Source organism: Diceros bicornis (genome assembly GCF_020826845.1).
Source record: "Diceros bicornis minor isolate mBicDic1 chromosome 21 unlocalized genomic scaffold, mDicBic1.mat.cur SUPER_21_unloc_1, whole genome shotgun sequence".
NCBI lineage: Eukaryota > Metazoa > Chordata > Mammalia > Perissodactyla > Rhinocerotidae > Diceros > Diceros bicornis.
In genome coordinates, this window is record NW_026690885.1 from 5,085,871 (window position 1) to 5,100,569 (window position 14,699).

A 14,699-nucleotide genomic window follows, 5' to 3' on the forward strand; every position below is an offset into this window, starting at 1 on the left:
TAAGTATGTTTTTGTGGGATATAGAATTAATGCTTGGTTGACAATTTCTGTCTTTCAGCACTTTGAAAATGTCATTCTACTGGTTTCTGGTCTCCACAGTTTCATAAGAGAACTGAGTCGTTAATCTGATTGTTGTTGCCTTGTATTTGATGAATCCATTTTCAGTACAGGTCTCACTTTCTTATTTCTTTGCATGTCTTGTATTTTTTTTGTTAAAAACTGGAATTTTTGATGATATAACAACTCTGGATTGTGGTATTTTTCCCCCTGGGTTTTTTTTTTTTCTTTTCAATTTTTGGGGGCTTAAGCTATAGCCTCAGCCTCCTCTGCTATGCGTGGCTACTGATGTCTTTGCTCAGGTTTCCTTTTAGTCTCCGTCCCTTTAGTTTTTTTAGCCTGGCTGCTTAAGGGTTGCCCCCTGTCTGCATACCTTTGTGGTCAGGCAATGATTTGGGCAGAGGTTGTGCTCAAACACCTTGAGCTTCTAAGGTTTCTACCCTCTACCTTTGGTTCTGTGGGTAGGTTGGAACCAGATCAAAGTTCAGCCTGTTCTCCAGTCTCCTCATCTTTACTTTCCACTGGTGCTCGGGTCTCCTCTGTCCATCCGTGCTGTTGCCCAGGTGGCGTGGGTGTGAGCAGAGCCTTCTGTGGCTCTCTCCTTTCTAGCATCTTCCCATGAAATTTCTGGCTGGTCTGCCTCTCCTCTTGCCCCCAATCAGGATTGCAGTCAGGCTCCTCGAGTTGCGCATTTTCCCTGTTTGTTTCCTACTAGTTTGCTGCTGGGCCTGAGTTTGCATCCTCCAGTTTCAGCACCCAATTTAAGTCTGTCCTTTCTGGCAACAAAGCTGAAGGTTTTCGTGGCCAGCCCTGCCCTGTTCAAACTTCCGTGCTAACTGAGCTGGGGTGGACGAACAGCACAAGACAGCAAGTCTGGAGACTGCAGCTGTTCTTACCTGTAGTTCTCGCAGTCTTCTGTGAATGATTCCTCAGTTTATTTGCCTTTTATTGATTTCCCAGGCTGTGAAGTGGTGTTCTTTAAATAATTTTGTCCATTTTTGTAGTTCTTTATTGGTGAGAGCTTCACTAAGTTCTTCACTCCACCATAGTTGGAAGTGCTCTGCTGGCACATTATTATAACACACATTACTGAATGCTGACTCTGTGTCAGGTGTTGTTCGAAGCCTTTTCCCATACTAGCAGATTTAATAACACAGTAGGTGCTCACCAAGTATTTGTTGAGTGTTGAATCAACAGCTACCACAAGCAATGAGAGAAAGCATAGAGTGCTGGGCATCCTCTGTGGACTCGCTTCTTTTCTATGTTTCCTGCTGTGCGGTCAGGGGCTGGCTCCTGCCTCCCCAGTGGGTCGTTTCTGTGGACCCAAGCCGTTCCCAAAGGCCAGGGAACTGAGCTTTTTGACTCACACAGGGGTGCATATGTATATGTTCCCTGTGAATGTGAGGAGAGAAAATATCACAGGACAAAAGAAGGGATGTGTCACTATGGGATGACTTGATTAAACAAGTCACCAACAAGTCAAGTTTAAAGGAAATACTTAGCTAGCTTTCTTCCAGAAATGCTGGAATTAAAAAAAATTATTTTCCTTTGTTTTTTGCACAGAAAGTGTCACCCTGAGCTAACACATGTGCCAGTCTTCCTCTATTTCCTATGTGGGTCGCCGCCCCAGCATGGCCACTGACAAGTGGTGTAGGTCTGCGCCAGAGAACTGATCCCAGGCCACCAAAGCAGAGCACACCAAACTTAACCACTGGGAAGTGGACCACTGGACGGCCCCCCGCCCCCCAAAATTCTTCATCTTTGTTCACTATTAGTGGTCAGCTGGCGTTTTCCTCAGGAGTAGATTTACGTGTAGTCTCTGAGATTGACTCTGGAGGCCTGTGATGAACTGTAAACAGCTAAGAGACAGTGGGGGCTCATGTGGGTGACCATAGAATTTGTCGTCCAGTTTGTTCGAGAGTGAACGTTGGGACATCAGGTGTAAACTAGGCCTATCCCAGGCCACACGGGAAGGTGCTCACTCTGGGTTTTATGCGAAGGGGGTTAATTCTAAAGCCAGGCTGCCTTTGATTGGCTTCAGCCCCACCTAATCCTCAGTTTCCTCACGCGGCCAGTGAAGGTGAGGATTGATAACATCACATGTGGGTGAAACACCCCACAAAGCCACTGGGCTGTGAATGTGTCACGTTTGATGTAGCTGTGGTATGAATGCTTCTTCATGGCAGGGGTTTGAGAATGTCACAGTGCAGCATGAGGCTCACGAGTGTACATTCTGGAACCAGATAACCTCCACTTATTAGCTGTGTGACTGTGTCGGGAAAGTTATTTAATCTCTAGGAGCCTCGATTTTCTCCTCTACCAGATACTCCTCCTGCTACCACCAGTAATGATAGTGAGTATATGCCGTCACTCTTACACGTTAAGTCAGGTTCTATTCACTGTAGGGGCTTTAGCTCTATTAACTCATTTAGTCCTCACAACAACCCAATAAGAGAGAAGTTATTCTCAACTCCAATTCACATAGAGGGAAACGGACACAGAGAGGTCAAGCAGTCCATTTCAGGTCGCACAACTGGTCATAGTCTACCAGCTGTAGACCCCATGGTCTTTCCAAGATTCAAACTAAGGTAATCTTCAATTTAACTGCTCTGTGAGACTGTGTCTTCGTGAACGGGGAGGATCTGATACCTAGACCCTTGGGTGAGTGTGAAGATAAAATGGGACAGTACATCTCAAACACTTAGCACATAGGAAACGTTCCTTAAGTGTTTGCTGCTGTGTTAATAGTGTGTGTTCTTGGAGTGGGTGAACAAGCTGCCATTTATTGCTGGAAAAGCTGGACGTCCCAGGTCAGTGAATGCTTTATGGGAACTCTTTTTCAGATTTCACCTGCCGCCTGTGGCCGTGGAGTCACACTGCTGTCCTCTAAAACCAAGGATGGGACGGAAGTTTGGGGGATGGAACTCAACAGAGATTCCCGGCTTGGCTTTCACAGGAGCCAGGAAGGGAAACGTGAAGCTCTCCCCTTGGCTTTCTCTGCTATGATTGGCTGAGGAAGCTCCCTCTGACTTTCAAGAATCTGATGACATCAACCAAACCACAACAACAACAAGGATGGAGTCTTGAAAGGCATGTTGTTTGAAACCATCTGGGCTAGATTATTTTTCAGCCCGTTTGGTAAAGGTCATTTGCTGCTAAGTAGGGGTGTTCTTTTTTGGCCCCAGAGTGATGACGTTTGTTTCCTCGCTTGAGATAGCCTGAGACACCCTACAGTGCCTAGAATGTGGTCTGGGGAAGAAATTCAACGAAAGCCTTAAGATGGAGGCTTTATTCCAATTATTTGAAACTGGATTGTAAAAATGTTAGAAATTATTGATGATATTTTAACAAATATTCATTAGTCAATGAATAGTATGAGGACAATAAGAAGCATTTTTTAAAATAAAGTGGAATTACCCAGAAGTACATACTGGACAAATCTTTCTTGTCATTTTTTTCGTGTTCCGTCATTTGTATGCAAGTATCTTTTTATATAATTTTGATCACAGTGTCTATTTTGTGTTCTGCCTTCTTTCAGTTTATTTTATATTAGAATTCTTTTACAGTTAGTATTGAAGTCTTGATTGGCTGTATGATGCCACATTACGTTTCTTTTTACCTTTTGTTAGGAACGATTGTAGACATACACAGAAGTGGCTGGAATAGGATAATGCACCCCGTGGGCCGTCGCCAGCTTCTGCCGTCATCAACACATGACGGTCTTGTTTTACTCATTTCCCCCACCTTCTCCCTCGGCAAATTGGGAACAATCGTCAGATTATTGATTTCATTTATGAATATTTCAATCCATATCTAAAAAATAAGGACCCCCAAAAAAGGAAATACATCGTCACACCTAAAAATAATTAACAGTATAATCCCTGAATATCAAATATGTAGTCAGCATTCAAACTGCCTTTTGTCTCCGAACTGTCAATAGATTTTTATTTTAAATTTAAAAATTTATTTGAATCAAGGGCCAGAGAAAGTCTAGGCGTGGCAACTGGTTGATAAGACTTTTATAGTCTTTTAAGTCTGTTTTAATCTTTTCTCCTTGATATTTATTTAATGATGTCACGTTGTTTATTCTACAGAATTTTCCAGTCTGCAATTTGTTGAATGCATCCCTGTGGTGCCGTTTGACATGATCCTCTGTCCTCTGTATTTCCTGCCAATTGGTAGTTGGACCTAGAGCCAGATTCCCTTTCGATGTTATGTATTTACTGCTTCCCAGGCCCTTAGGGGTCTATGCAGATAGTAATGGGGGATGTGAATCACTTGTCAGTATTTTAAAGTACTTCATATTTTCAGCTACTAATATAAGCTAACAACATCGTCCATTTTCTTTGATTTTGCCTAGAATCACATCATCTCATTGAGATAAACCAGATATTTCATGCAGGTAAAAAGTTGTCTGGAAATTATATCATTCACTGATGAATACGAATGGGCAAGTGTATTATTATAGCAGTCATAATGCCATTTATTTGGTAGACGAGATCTATTGAAAGATGGGGATCATAGGAGAAAGTAGGGGATCCTTAGTAAGGAGTATGTTGAGAACCAGTGCATTCACAGACCTTCTCCTGAACTCTAGCCTCCATTGTAAATATTCAGAAGGTCATCGTTTAAAACCTGCAAGAGGCGTTCCCTACATAGCCCATCTGGCCTCCTCGGTAGGATTGTAAAGAACAATAAGTTTCTTTAGAGTGACTTCTAAACATCTTTCCCCCTTACTTGCTTATTTAAAAATTAAAATTTTCTATTATGAATAGATACCATGTTTGCATAATTCAGAATCCTAGAGGCACAGTAGAACATATGATGAAGACTCTGCTTTCCACCTCTGTCCTCCCAGCACCATGGTTTCTCTGCCTGTAGACAACCTGTGTTAACAGTTTCCGGTTCATCCTTCCGAAGAGATTTAATGCATGTGCAAGCAAATGCGTCTGTGTATTCTTTTTGCCTCCTTTTATTTTAAGTGCTGTCGTATAATATAGATCCTGTTCTTCACCTTACTGAGAAATCCTAGTGGCTATTGCAGGAAGTGGCTATTGCTTTTACTTTCCTGAAGAGTTCAAATGGTGTGAAATGACACGAGAAGAGCTTTCTTTAAAGACTAAGGATGCTTTTCCCTAACCCAGTGTGTCGTGGAGGCAATGTGGTGCAGTGGGTTGGAGTTGGGGACTGCTCCTCGCTCTGCCACTAACTTACGTACCTTGAGTAAGTCTTTCCCATCTCACTGCATAACAACGTGAGGATGGGGCAGTGATCTCTCATGTTAGAAATGCTCTGACTCTGCATCAGTGCACTGACCCCGGTTGTGTTCATTTGAGCGAGGGGAGACAAGTGTGTTTTAGAGCTCTCACCTGTCCCACTGCCTCTGGATAGACCTCAGGAGACACAGGTGTACAAGTCTCCTGTGCCAGAGCCCACTCTCTGGTCCTGACAGACGGTGAAGGAGGTGAATTGACCTGTTGGAGATTGGTGGAGGGTGGGGGGACCAGTTTCTTGCCATTGGGCCTGAAGTTGACCATTTGATTGAGCCACATGTGATTTGTGAAGCTGTTGGAATTTCCCGGAGCAAATCAGTAGGATAGCTTAAGAGAGCTGTGTTGGGCAGACCTTGCTGACTCTCTTCTGTTTCTGCACTCTGTGGTTCTTGGGAAATCTCAGGTATTTATAAACGTGACAGCGCACACCAGGCAGCCTCATCAAGGCCTCCCTTTGCCGTGAAGTCACTGAGCCAGGCTGCGTATGTAGACGGTTTTTTCTATTGTACTGAGAGAAGGCTGTTTGCTAACGCTTCCTCCAAGAGGTGGGGCTTTCAGAGTCCAGGCTCCTTGGTAACCCTGATCGTCGCCAAAAAAGTGGTTATCCCAGGGAAAGCCACCTCGACTAAATTTTTCACATTTCATTTTCTGGCTAGGGGTGCTTTGTAGGAAAAGGCCAAGGTGGTGTTTAGAAACTCTTTCCAGAGGGGGCTTGGCCTCGAGGGCAGCCTGTTGACAGGTCCAAGGAATGGGGGTGCTGAGGCCTTTCACAGGAGGTACTCGCCTCTTATGGAATTCCTGAGAGGCAGAACGAGGGCCCAGAGGGGAAGCAGAGGGAAAGTACAGGTGTCCCAGTCTGTTGCAGCAGGTCTGCACCCCAGCATGCCTGGAGGTGTGCCTGCACTGGCTGGGAATATTGGAGAAGGAAACCCAGTGGCAGTTGGGTGAGCAGTTGGACTAGGACCACTTTCCAGACCCCCTCTCAGTCCTGACATTCTTGGGTTCCACACACCTGTAGAACTGATTTCATTGGTGGTGGTATTCTTTAGTCTTCAGCCTGGCAAACAGCTATTACGGACAATGTGGAAGGAAGGTGGTGGAAAATGAACTTTACAGGTGAGTTCCCACAAGGACTACCCCTCCCCAAGTTGTGTTGAGCATTAAACATCTCCGGAGTGATTACTGTGTGATAGAGCCACAGAGCAGTACCAAGCAAGGTTCCTCATGCCTGAGAGGAGCAGTGAGCACTCCCCAGAGAGCTGTGGAGAGTGTTGTTCCATCGCAGGGGGAGCATCAGCCTGCTGGGAGGGCAGGTGCATGAGCATTGATTGGGATACCTGGACTTTCTTTGGATTCACTCTTTATTTTTAACCAAATTGATTACCTTCAAAAATTTCTCTGTTTCAGTTCTATGTCTGTTTGTCTTTAAAAAAGTTTCTCTCTAGATCCTCGCATTATGCTGGTGGGTCTAAACACCAGTCTCAACTCTGGCAGCGTATTAAAATCACCAAGCGATTTTATTTGTTTTGTGTTACTTTCCCACCTGGGTCTACCTCTGCCTGCTATTTGAACTTGAGAGTTTCCCTGATAGTTATGTGTGTGGGGGGCCACCAGTTAGGGGTGACAGAGGAGAGGCCAGAACCCCACAGTGCTTACTATGACCATATGTCTTGCTTCTACCCAGATTGCCCTCAGTCATTAGCGAAAGTCACAAAGTCCATAGAAGGCAGGACGTCAGTGGACAGGTGGTCCAGGTAAGAGGCTTGGGCTGAGAGCCACTCATTCTGACTCCTGGGGCACTTCTGAAAGCGTGAAATTTGGGTGGGGTGATGGCAAATTTGGTAGAGGGATTTTATGAATTAATAAGATGTTTCATAAAAATTATTAGCTGCCTACTATAGGCCAGGATGTATCGTAGATCATGGGGTATGAAGTTTGATAATGTTTGGGGGGATAACACTGTAGTGGGAAAGACAGGTTAAAAAACTAGCTGCACCCGAGTGTGTCCAGGCACTGTGTGTGTTCCAGGCTGCCTTTATCTTGCTCACCATTTATTCCCACCCCGGGGGCAGTGCCTGGCACGTGGTAGATAGCTAAGATCAATCCTTAAATACGTAAGTGAATGCATCTAGAAAGTGCTATAAGAGTACCAAAAGGGGAATTGTTAAGTCCGTGCGGTGGAATGGAAGGGAGAGAAGGCATCGTGGAGGAGGTGGCAGAGGCATGTACCAGATAGGCTGGGGATGGAGGGTGGGAAAGGTTTCATGGCAGAGGGGAGGGGGCAGGTGGAGACTTTAACTGCTGAGAGCATGCGGGGTGGCTGGAGTTTGGCATGCTTACAGCGGAGTGCTGTGGCATAGGCTGGAAGACAGGTGGAGAGTGAGTGATGCAGGGTTTTCTAGGGTTGGGGGAGGAGGTGATGAAGGCCACTTGGGAAGGCGTGGGGAGAAGGGACAGGTGGAGAGACATGTAAGGAGGATTGACCAGATGTGGGGCTTGATAAGAGGTCCAGGGAGTGAGCTAGAAGGGGTGGAGCCTGACTCCACCTGCAAATGAGTGGCTGCTGATGTTCTCAACTCAGATGGGGGAGTCCTGGAGGAGGGGCAGGCTTGGGTTGAGTGGGAGGGAGACGCGAGGAGGAGGTAGAGAGTGAATTTGCTTTTAAGTTTGCAGTAGAGTGTGGTGCTTCTTGCACAGACTTGAAAGTCCCATGGATGCGAATTCAAGTCCCTGCTTCCCCACATATTAACTGGATGACTTTGGGCAAGTTACCAACCTTCTCTGAGATTCAGTTTCTTCGTAGGTGTTCTTGGTTATTGACTTAGCACAGTGCCTGGCATAATAAGCATTTAGTAAACGGTGCTTTTCATTAGGCAGTTAGAAAAGCAGGTCTGGAACTCAGTAGAGTTGTTGGGAGTGGAGATAGCAGGGTAGAGGTGAGAGGGAAAGCCTTGGAAATGGATGCAGCCTCCCAGGGGAGCGTGAAGAGGAGGAGAGAAGAGGGCAGAAGACAGACCTTGGAGAAGGATTCCAACACTGAAGGGTAAGCAGTAGGGCTGAGCTAAGGAACAAGATTGGAAGCTACTGGAGAGGCAGAAGAGAGGGATGGGGAAGAGAAAGGCTTGTGGAGGAGGGAGTGGTTCCACAGGGATGGACTGGGATGGAGGAGCTCTTGGGTCTTCTCCTCAGGACATCTGGCCCTTTCCTTTAGCAAGAGCCGCGTCAGTGGAGGGGCAGGCAGAAACCAGGCTGCAGTGGAGTGAGAAAGAATAAGAAGTGGAGGTTGTGTGGGGCAGCCTGCCTGGATCCGGCCCCCTACGGGCTCAGGAGCAGTAGGGAATGCTCCCGTACTTTGCGTCCCTTGAGCAGGACACTGGGCTTCCAAGGATTTCTTCTCATCAGCCTTCCCTCTGTTCGTCTGATAGGTCGCCTGTGGTCAGGACCATAGTCTGTTCCTAACGGATAAAGGAGAAGTCTATTCTGGTGGATGGGGCGCAGCTGGGCAAACAGGTAGTGGACCTTACACCCCCTTGGGATGGTGCAGTCTGGAGCTGTGAGCGGTGGGGCTCTCATGGGCTAAAACCACCTGCCTTCATTTGACTCTTACCTCTCTTATCACTTCCTGGGGCCACTGCTCTGTTTGTCCCTTCCCAGTGCCCTCATCCCAGCTCCCATGGAAAGGAACGGATAAAGGATTGGGTGGAGGATTAAAGCCACCCGTCAGCAGAGGAGCTGTGAGCCTTTCTCTCAGCAGAGACAGGAAACTGTATGAGGCTTTCAAAGAGAAAACAAGTGTCCCCTAAAAGGAGCTTGATGTTCACTGATTTGAGAAGAATGTAATTAATGCAGGGAGGAATGATTGAGAAACTTTCTCAAGCTTGTATATTTAACCTTTTTGTTTCTGATATTGGTCTGAAGGGAGGGCCGTTAAATATAAGACTAAATCTTTTAGAAATTCTCAGTGATCCTACCAGCACATGATATCATCTTTGTTCATTGTCTAGTGTTTTCTTCCAGTCCTCGTTCATATGTGCACTACTTTTTTTTTCCCCCAAAGCCCCAGTAGATAGTTGTATGCCATAGCTGCACATCCTTCTAGTTGCTGTATGTGGGACACGGCCTCAGCATGGCCGGAGAAGCGGTGCATTGGTGGGTGTCCAGGATCCGAACCGGGGCCACCAGCAGCGGAGCGCAGGCACTTAAGCGCTAAGCCACGGGTCTGGCCCTTTTTTTCTTTTCTTTCTTTTTTTTTGATGAGAAAGATTCGCCCTGAGCTACCATCCGATGCCAATCCTCCTCTTTTGTCTAACAAAGATTGCCCCTGGGCTAACATCTGTGTCCATCTTCCTCTACTCCACATGGGACACCGCCACAGCATGGCTTGACAAGTGGTGCATCGGTGCACGCCCGGGATCCGTACCTGGGAGTCCCGGGTCGCTGCAACGGAGGAGCGTGCACACTTAACTGCTCCGCCACCGGGATGGGCCCCATGTGTGCACATTTGTATACAGTAATCACACCATAGGTGTGGTTTTATATGCTTGTTTTATCATTTATACTTACATAAAGCATTTTTCCATGGTGGTAATGTTTTCACAGTTACAGTTTTTAATATTTGTATGATATAGCATCAATTTAATTTATCATAATTAATTATTCATTTTACCATTTTATTAAATAATTACGTAAGCTTTTCCCTGTTGTCATGTGGCATACTTCTTTGGAGGCGGAGTGCAGTGGCCGTTGGAGATATCATGACATTTATCTTGTGTGCATACGTGACTTTTTCTTTCGTTTGGATTATTGCTCTAGGATAAATCCCAGGAGTGTCAAAGGAGTAGGATATTTTTATTGTTGTCAGAATGTGTTGTTAAATTGCTTTCCAGAAGTTTTACCAGTTGATACTGCCGGCAGCAGCGGGTAGAAGTACCACTTGAATTTTGTGGGTGAGGCATCTGGGGGGGCTTAGCTGGGTCTTTGGCTCTGAGTCTCTCAAAGGCTGCAGTCATCGTAGGGTTCCACTGGGAAGGCTCTGCTTCCAGGAGCACACCGATGGTTGTTTGCAGGATTCAGGGACCCCAATTCCTTGCTGGTAGTTGTCCAGCAAATGGTTGCTGGCCAAGCCTTCCTCCGTTCCTTGCCATGTAGGCTTCTCCACGTGGCAGCTCCCAACATGGCAGCTGGCTCCGTCAGAGTGACCAAATGAGAGGGTAGGACAGAGTGCCAATGAGACAGAAGCTGGTGTTCTCTCCTTTAATCTGGGCAGTGACCTCCCTTCACTTTTGCTGGCCTTCTGCTTGTGAGAAGCAAGCCACTAGGTCCAGCCCCCACACAAGGGTGGGGAGTACACGTGGGTGTGAACAGCAGGAGACGGGGATCACTAGGGGCCATTTTAGAAGTAGCCCGCCACAACCGTGATCTTGACTGTGGCCTGAGCCTCCCCCTGTCAGTGACAACAGTGATTTCGTTCCAGTGGCCCTTGCCAGAGCACAGTGAGGTAAAGAAGCTCTCTGCGAGCCAGGCAGCAGAGGCCAGGCCCCAGCTCTGCCAGCCTCGCTCACCTAGGTGTACACTTTCTGGGTCAGTAAACCCCTCTTTTCCTTTGAGTCAATTTAGGGACTGTTGTTGTTCTGCTGTCTTCACCAAAGCACTTAGAATCTGTCTTTCCAAAGCACTTAGAATCTGCCTTTCCAAAGTTATCCCTCAGCAGAGGCACCAAGATCAAATCCTGCTGGAAAGCTAAGTTGGCCACACTTCATCCTCCAGACCGCTGACCCTCCCATCTCTCGCTCTCAGCAGAAGAACCTGCCTCCTGTTTCATAGAGGAAACAGATGCCGTCAGCTGAGAAAGCCCTCAGTTTCCCACTCGGACTCCTGCACACTTGCCTCTACCTGTCCCCGCCCTGGGTCCCTTCCCTTTATAGCAGTGGGGGAAGCGTGTCTCATCCTGCTGAAGCTGATGCTTCTCTCTGTGTCCTGGATCCCATCTCCCCCCCGTTCCTCAGAAGCCTCACTCCATCTGCTGGGCCTTCTTCCCCACAACTTCAGCCTCTCCCTGTCTACTCGTCCCTCGCCATCAGCATTTACACATGACTCAGGTGTCTTCCATCTTAAGGGGCCCTGTGTGAAGCCCTCCACGTCCTCCCGTTCCCCCAAGTCCCACCCCTTCGCTTCACCTCCTGCCTCCACTTCTAGGCCAGACTTCTCAGGAGCTGCATTGACTTACTGTCCCCATGTCCTTGTCTCCTTCTCATTCCTCTGTCCGTTCCACTCAGCTTCCACCCTTATCAGTTTGCTGAGTGGCTCTTGCTAGGGTTACGGTGACCTCCATGTTGCTGAAAACAAGAATAAAGCACCTGGAGACCATTGTCCAATCTTTCCCTTTCTTGATCTCTCAGCAACGTTTGACATTGGCTGTGACGTGCCGAGCATCTTGGTGAAGAGCGGTCTTCCTTTCGCCCCTGTGACTGAGCTCTCTGAGGGCTCTCTTCCTTTCTCGTTCCTTCTGGGCTCATTTCCTGGCTGTGCTCCTGGGCCAGGCCCTCCCATGTCAGAGGTCCCCATGGCAGGACTGTGCTCTCCTCCTTTCCTCTGCCTTCTCCTTCAGAAGGTCTCACCCTCACCGTGGCTGCAGTCACCGACTGTGTGCTCAGGAGTCTCCAGCTGGCAGCTGAGGCCCAGCATGCTCTTGGGAGGTGCAGACATCTCTCAGTGCCACTTGACGTTTGCCCTTGGCCATCTCTAAGCACTGTGAGTTCAGTGGGTCCAAAAGTGAACCCCTGCTCGTCCCCCACCTGCTCCTTCTCCACTGTTTGCCACGTCCACTCACGTTCCCCTCTAGGAATCATGTCCACTCCTTACTTAGAACACTTACCGGCTACGCATTGTGCTTAGAATAAAGACCAGACCATTCCGTGGTCTACAGCATCCTGCATGATCTGCCCTCCCTGCTCCCCACTGGCGTCTTGCAAATATTCCCCCTCGTCCCCTGACTTCATCCACTGGGCCCTTGTTTAAACTCCCTCAGTGGGCCATGGCCCCTCCCTCCCTGTGCAGGTGCTGTCTCCCCTACGTGGAATACCGTGCTCTCCCCTCCCCTCCACACTCCTACTCATCCCTCAGACTGCGTGGATAGAGTGTAGCCTCCTGAACGCTCCTGCCCATGAACTACTTCAGGCTCCCTGAGTTTCCTCACGGAGGCCCCTGTCCTGCCATCCTTGCAGTCAGCACAGATTAATTGGGTGATAATTCTGGCTGACCTCTGCCTCCTCCGCTAGACTGAACTCAGAGAGAGGGACCGGGTCTCTTCCTTCCCCTCATGTTCCCATCACCAGTTAGATGTATAGCGTATGTTTGCTGTTTGGGACATATTTGTGGAGTGAATGAATGACCTGGCACTTATCTGCTCCTTCCGTTCACCAGAATCCTTCCAAGTTCTCACCGGTTTGTCTTCCTAACAGTATGGACCCTTCCTGTGACTCGGGTGAACGTCCCCCGGTACTTGCCCTTCTCAGTTGTGGGGACCATTAAGCACATGGCGTGTAGGGGCACTGGCTGTGCTGTATGAAATGGTGAGAGCCTCTTGCAGGCAGGTCATTGGGAAGCTCTAGAGGGGTCGATGGTGAAGGGTCGGTGTCTGTTGGATTCACAGGCACAGACCTCAGCCTGAGGGAGGGAACGTGGCTGTGGGAAGACCTAGTTAGAGTGAGTTCAGTTAATAGAGGGTGAGGGTGACGTTCCTGACAGAACGATAGTAGCCCTGGTTTCTCTGTAGACAAATAGCCAGCCCAGAGCTTAGTAATTCTGTAGTAAACCTCTGGAGTGGAGAAGGAACTGCTTTCACCCCCTCCCGTCGCCTGGGCCAGAGACTCTGGCCCTGCCTCCTCCAGAGAGGCTGCACCAAGAAACAGAGACAGAGGGAGAAGAGCCTTAGGGTTTCGACGCTGAGGTCTATGCCCCTGGGATGAAACATCTGGCACCACTGATGGGTATTCCACTTTTTATAAGCAAAACATCATTTCTGAGAGTTATCGGCATCTGGCCCTAAGTTGTTTTGTACTTGGCTTGCCCTCCTGGTCAGTGTGAATCTTAGACCTGTTAGTAGGGGGAGAACTGCCCTTCTGAGGCTCTCCTGTGTTCACATGGGGTTTCTGGGTGATTTGTTGACTAGGCCCCTCCAGCTTGCCCTCCAGGTGTGGGAAGTTTGTATTCTGAGCTTGGTTAGTTTGCTTGACATACGCCCAGAGTAAGAATTTAAAAGAGGAGAAAAGAAACTGATTCTTTTCCAAGTGTCATTAATGTGTTTTTGCCAAGCAAGGAGGAGAAAACAATCCCTGTGGATCTAAAGCATCCCGGCGGTGCAGTTTGAATTTCTGGTGAAGAGGGCTGCACTTGGTTTGACTTACTGACCGCTGTTTTTACTGTCATGTAGAAGGACATGTTTTTGTCTGAGGCTACGGAATTCTTGGCAAAGGACCAAACCTAGTGGAAACTGCTCTTCCGGAAGTGATTCCACCCACTCTCTTCAGCTTGATGGAGTTCAACCCAGAAGTCCAGGTTTCCCGCATTTGCTGTGGACTCAGCCGCGTTGCTCCTCTTACCAGTAAGTGGCCAAGCCCGTGTGGCCCCAGTGACGGGCCGAGCTGCATTCTCTTAGGTTCACCCCAAGCCGTGGGCAGCTTTCAGTGTCCATCCATCCAGTGGAGGGGCGCCCCACGTGGATAATTACAGAGAGCAGCTCATCCAGACGTTGTTTGGCTTGAAGTTGTATAATGTGTGTCTTTTTTCATCCTGGAGTTTTGTTTTTGGTTCCTTTGGTTTGTGGTTGGGCTCATGTGAAAGTGAATTTTCTCAAGAGGACGCCAGTCAGTGGTAGGAGGGGGACCCTCGAGATGTCGGGGTGCTGGGGAACCCAGCAGAGTTTTGGTGAATCCCCGGGAGAGCCATTGGGAAATGAAAGTGTGGGACTCATCCTGCTCCTGGCCAAGCCCAAATCCTGACCCGACCCAGGAATGGGGGACGGCAGGACGCTGATTTGTCAGATGCCCTGGGGTTTTGTGGAGGAAAATATGCCCCATTTCTCCAAAGTGCCGGGAGAGAATGATCAAAGCCAAGGCTGGAATGGAGCTGTTCTTGAAGGTTTGCCCAGTTACAAAGCCGTCAGACGCCCAGGTGCCTCCCGCCCTCGGATATCCGCTTTCCTTGATTGCCTCTCCCGTTCCAGCACAGTAACTGTCGGGTCAGTCTGCTGCTCTTTAGTTGACCTGACTGGTAAGACTGAAGAAAATTAATTTCATTTTGTGGGGATCCTCACGTAAATTCGCTATTTCCTTGCACCTAAGAGTGTTAATTTGTAAATCTCAGTTACTC

The 14,699-nt window shown here is 48.1% G+C and overlaps 1 long non-coding RNA gene across 2 annotated transcripts; it reads left to right on the forward strand.

The window, feature by feature from the left end:
- Window positions 1-3,687: 3,687 nt before the first annotated feature.
- LOC131401901 (uncharacterized) lies at window positions 3,688-14,163 on the forward strand. Of its 2 annotated transcripts, XR_009218103.1 has the most exons (5): window positions 3,688-4,459; window positions 6,380-6,446; window positions 7,015-7,084; window positions 8,756-8,840; window positions 13,762-14,163. It is a non-coding gene; the product is annotated as an uncharacterized LOC131401901 (long non-coding RNA). The 2 variants fall into 2 exon arrangements; XR_009218102.1 differs by lacking the exon at window positions 13,762-14,163 and having other exon boundaries at window positions 8,756-8,954.
- The last annotated feature ends 536 nt before the right edge of the window (window positions 14,164-14,699 follow it).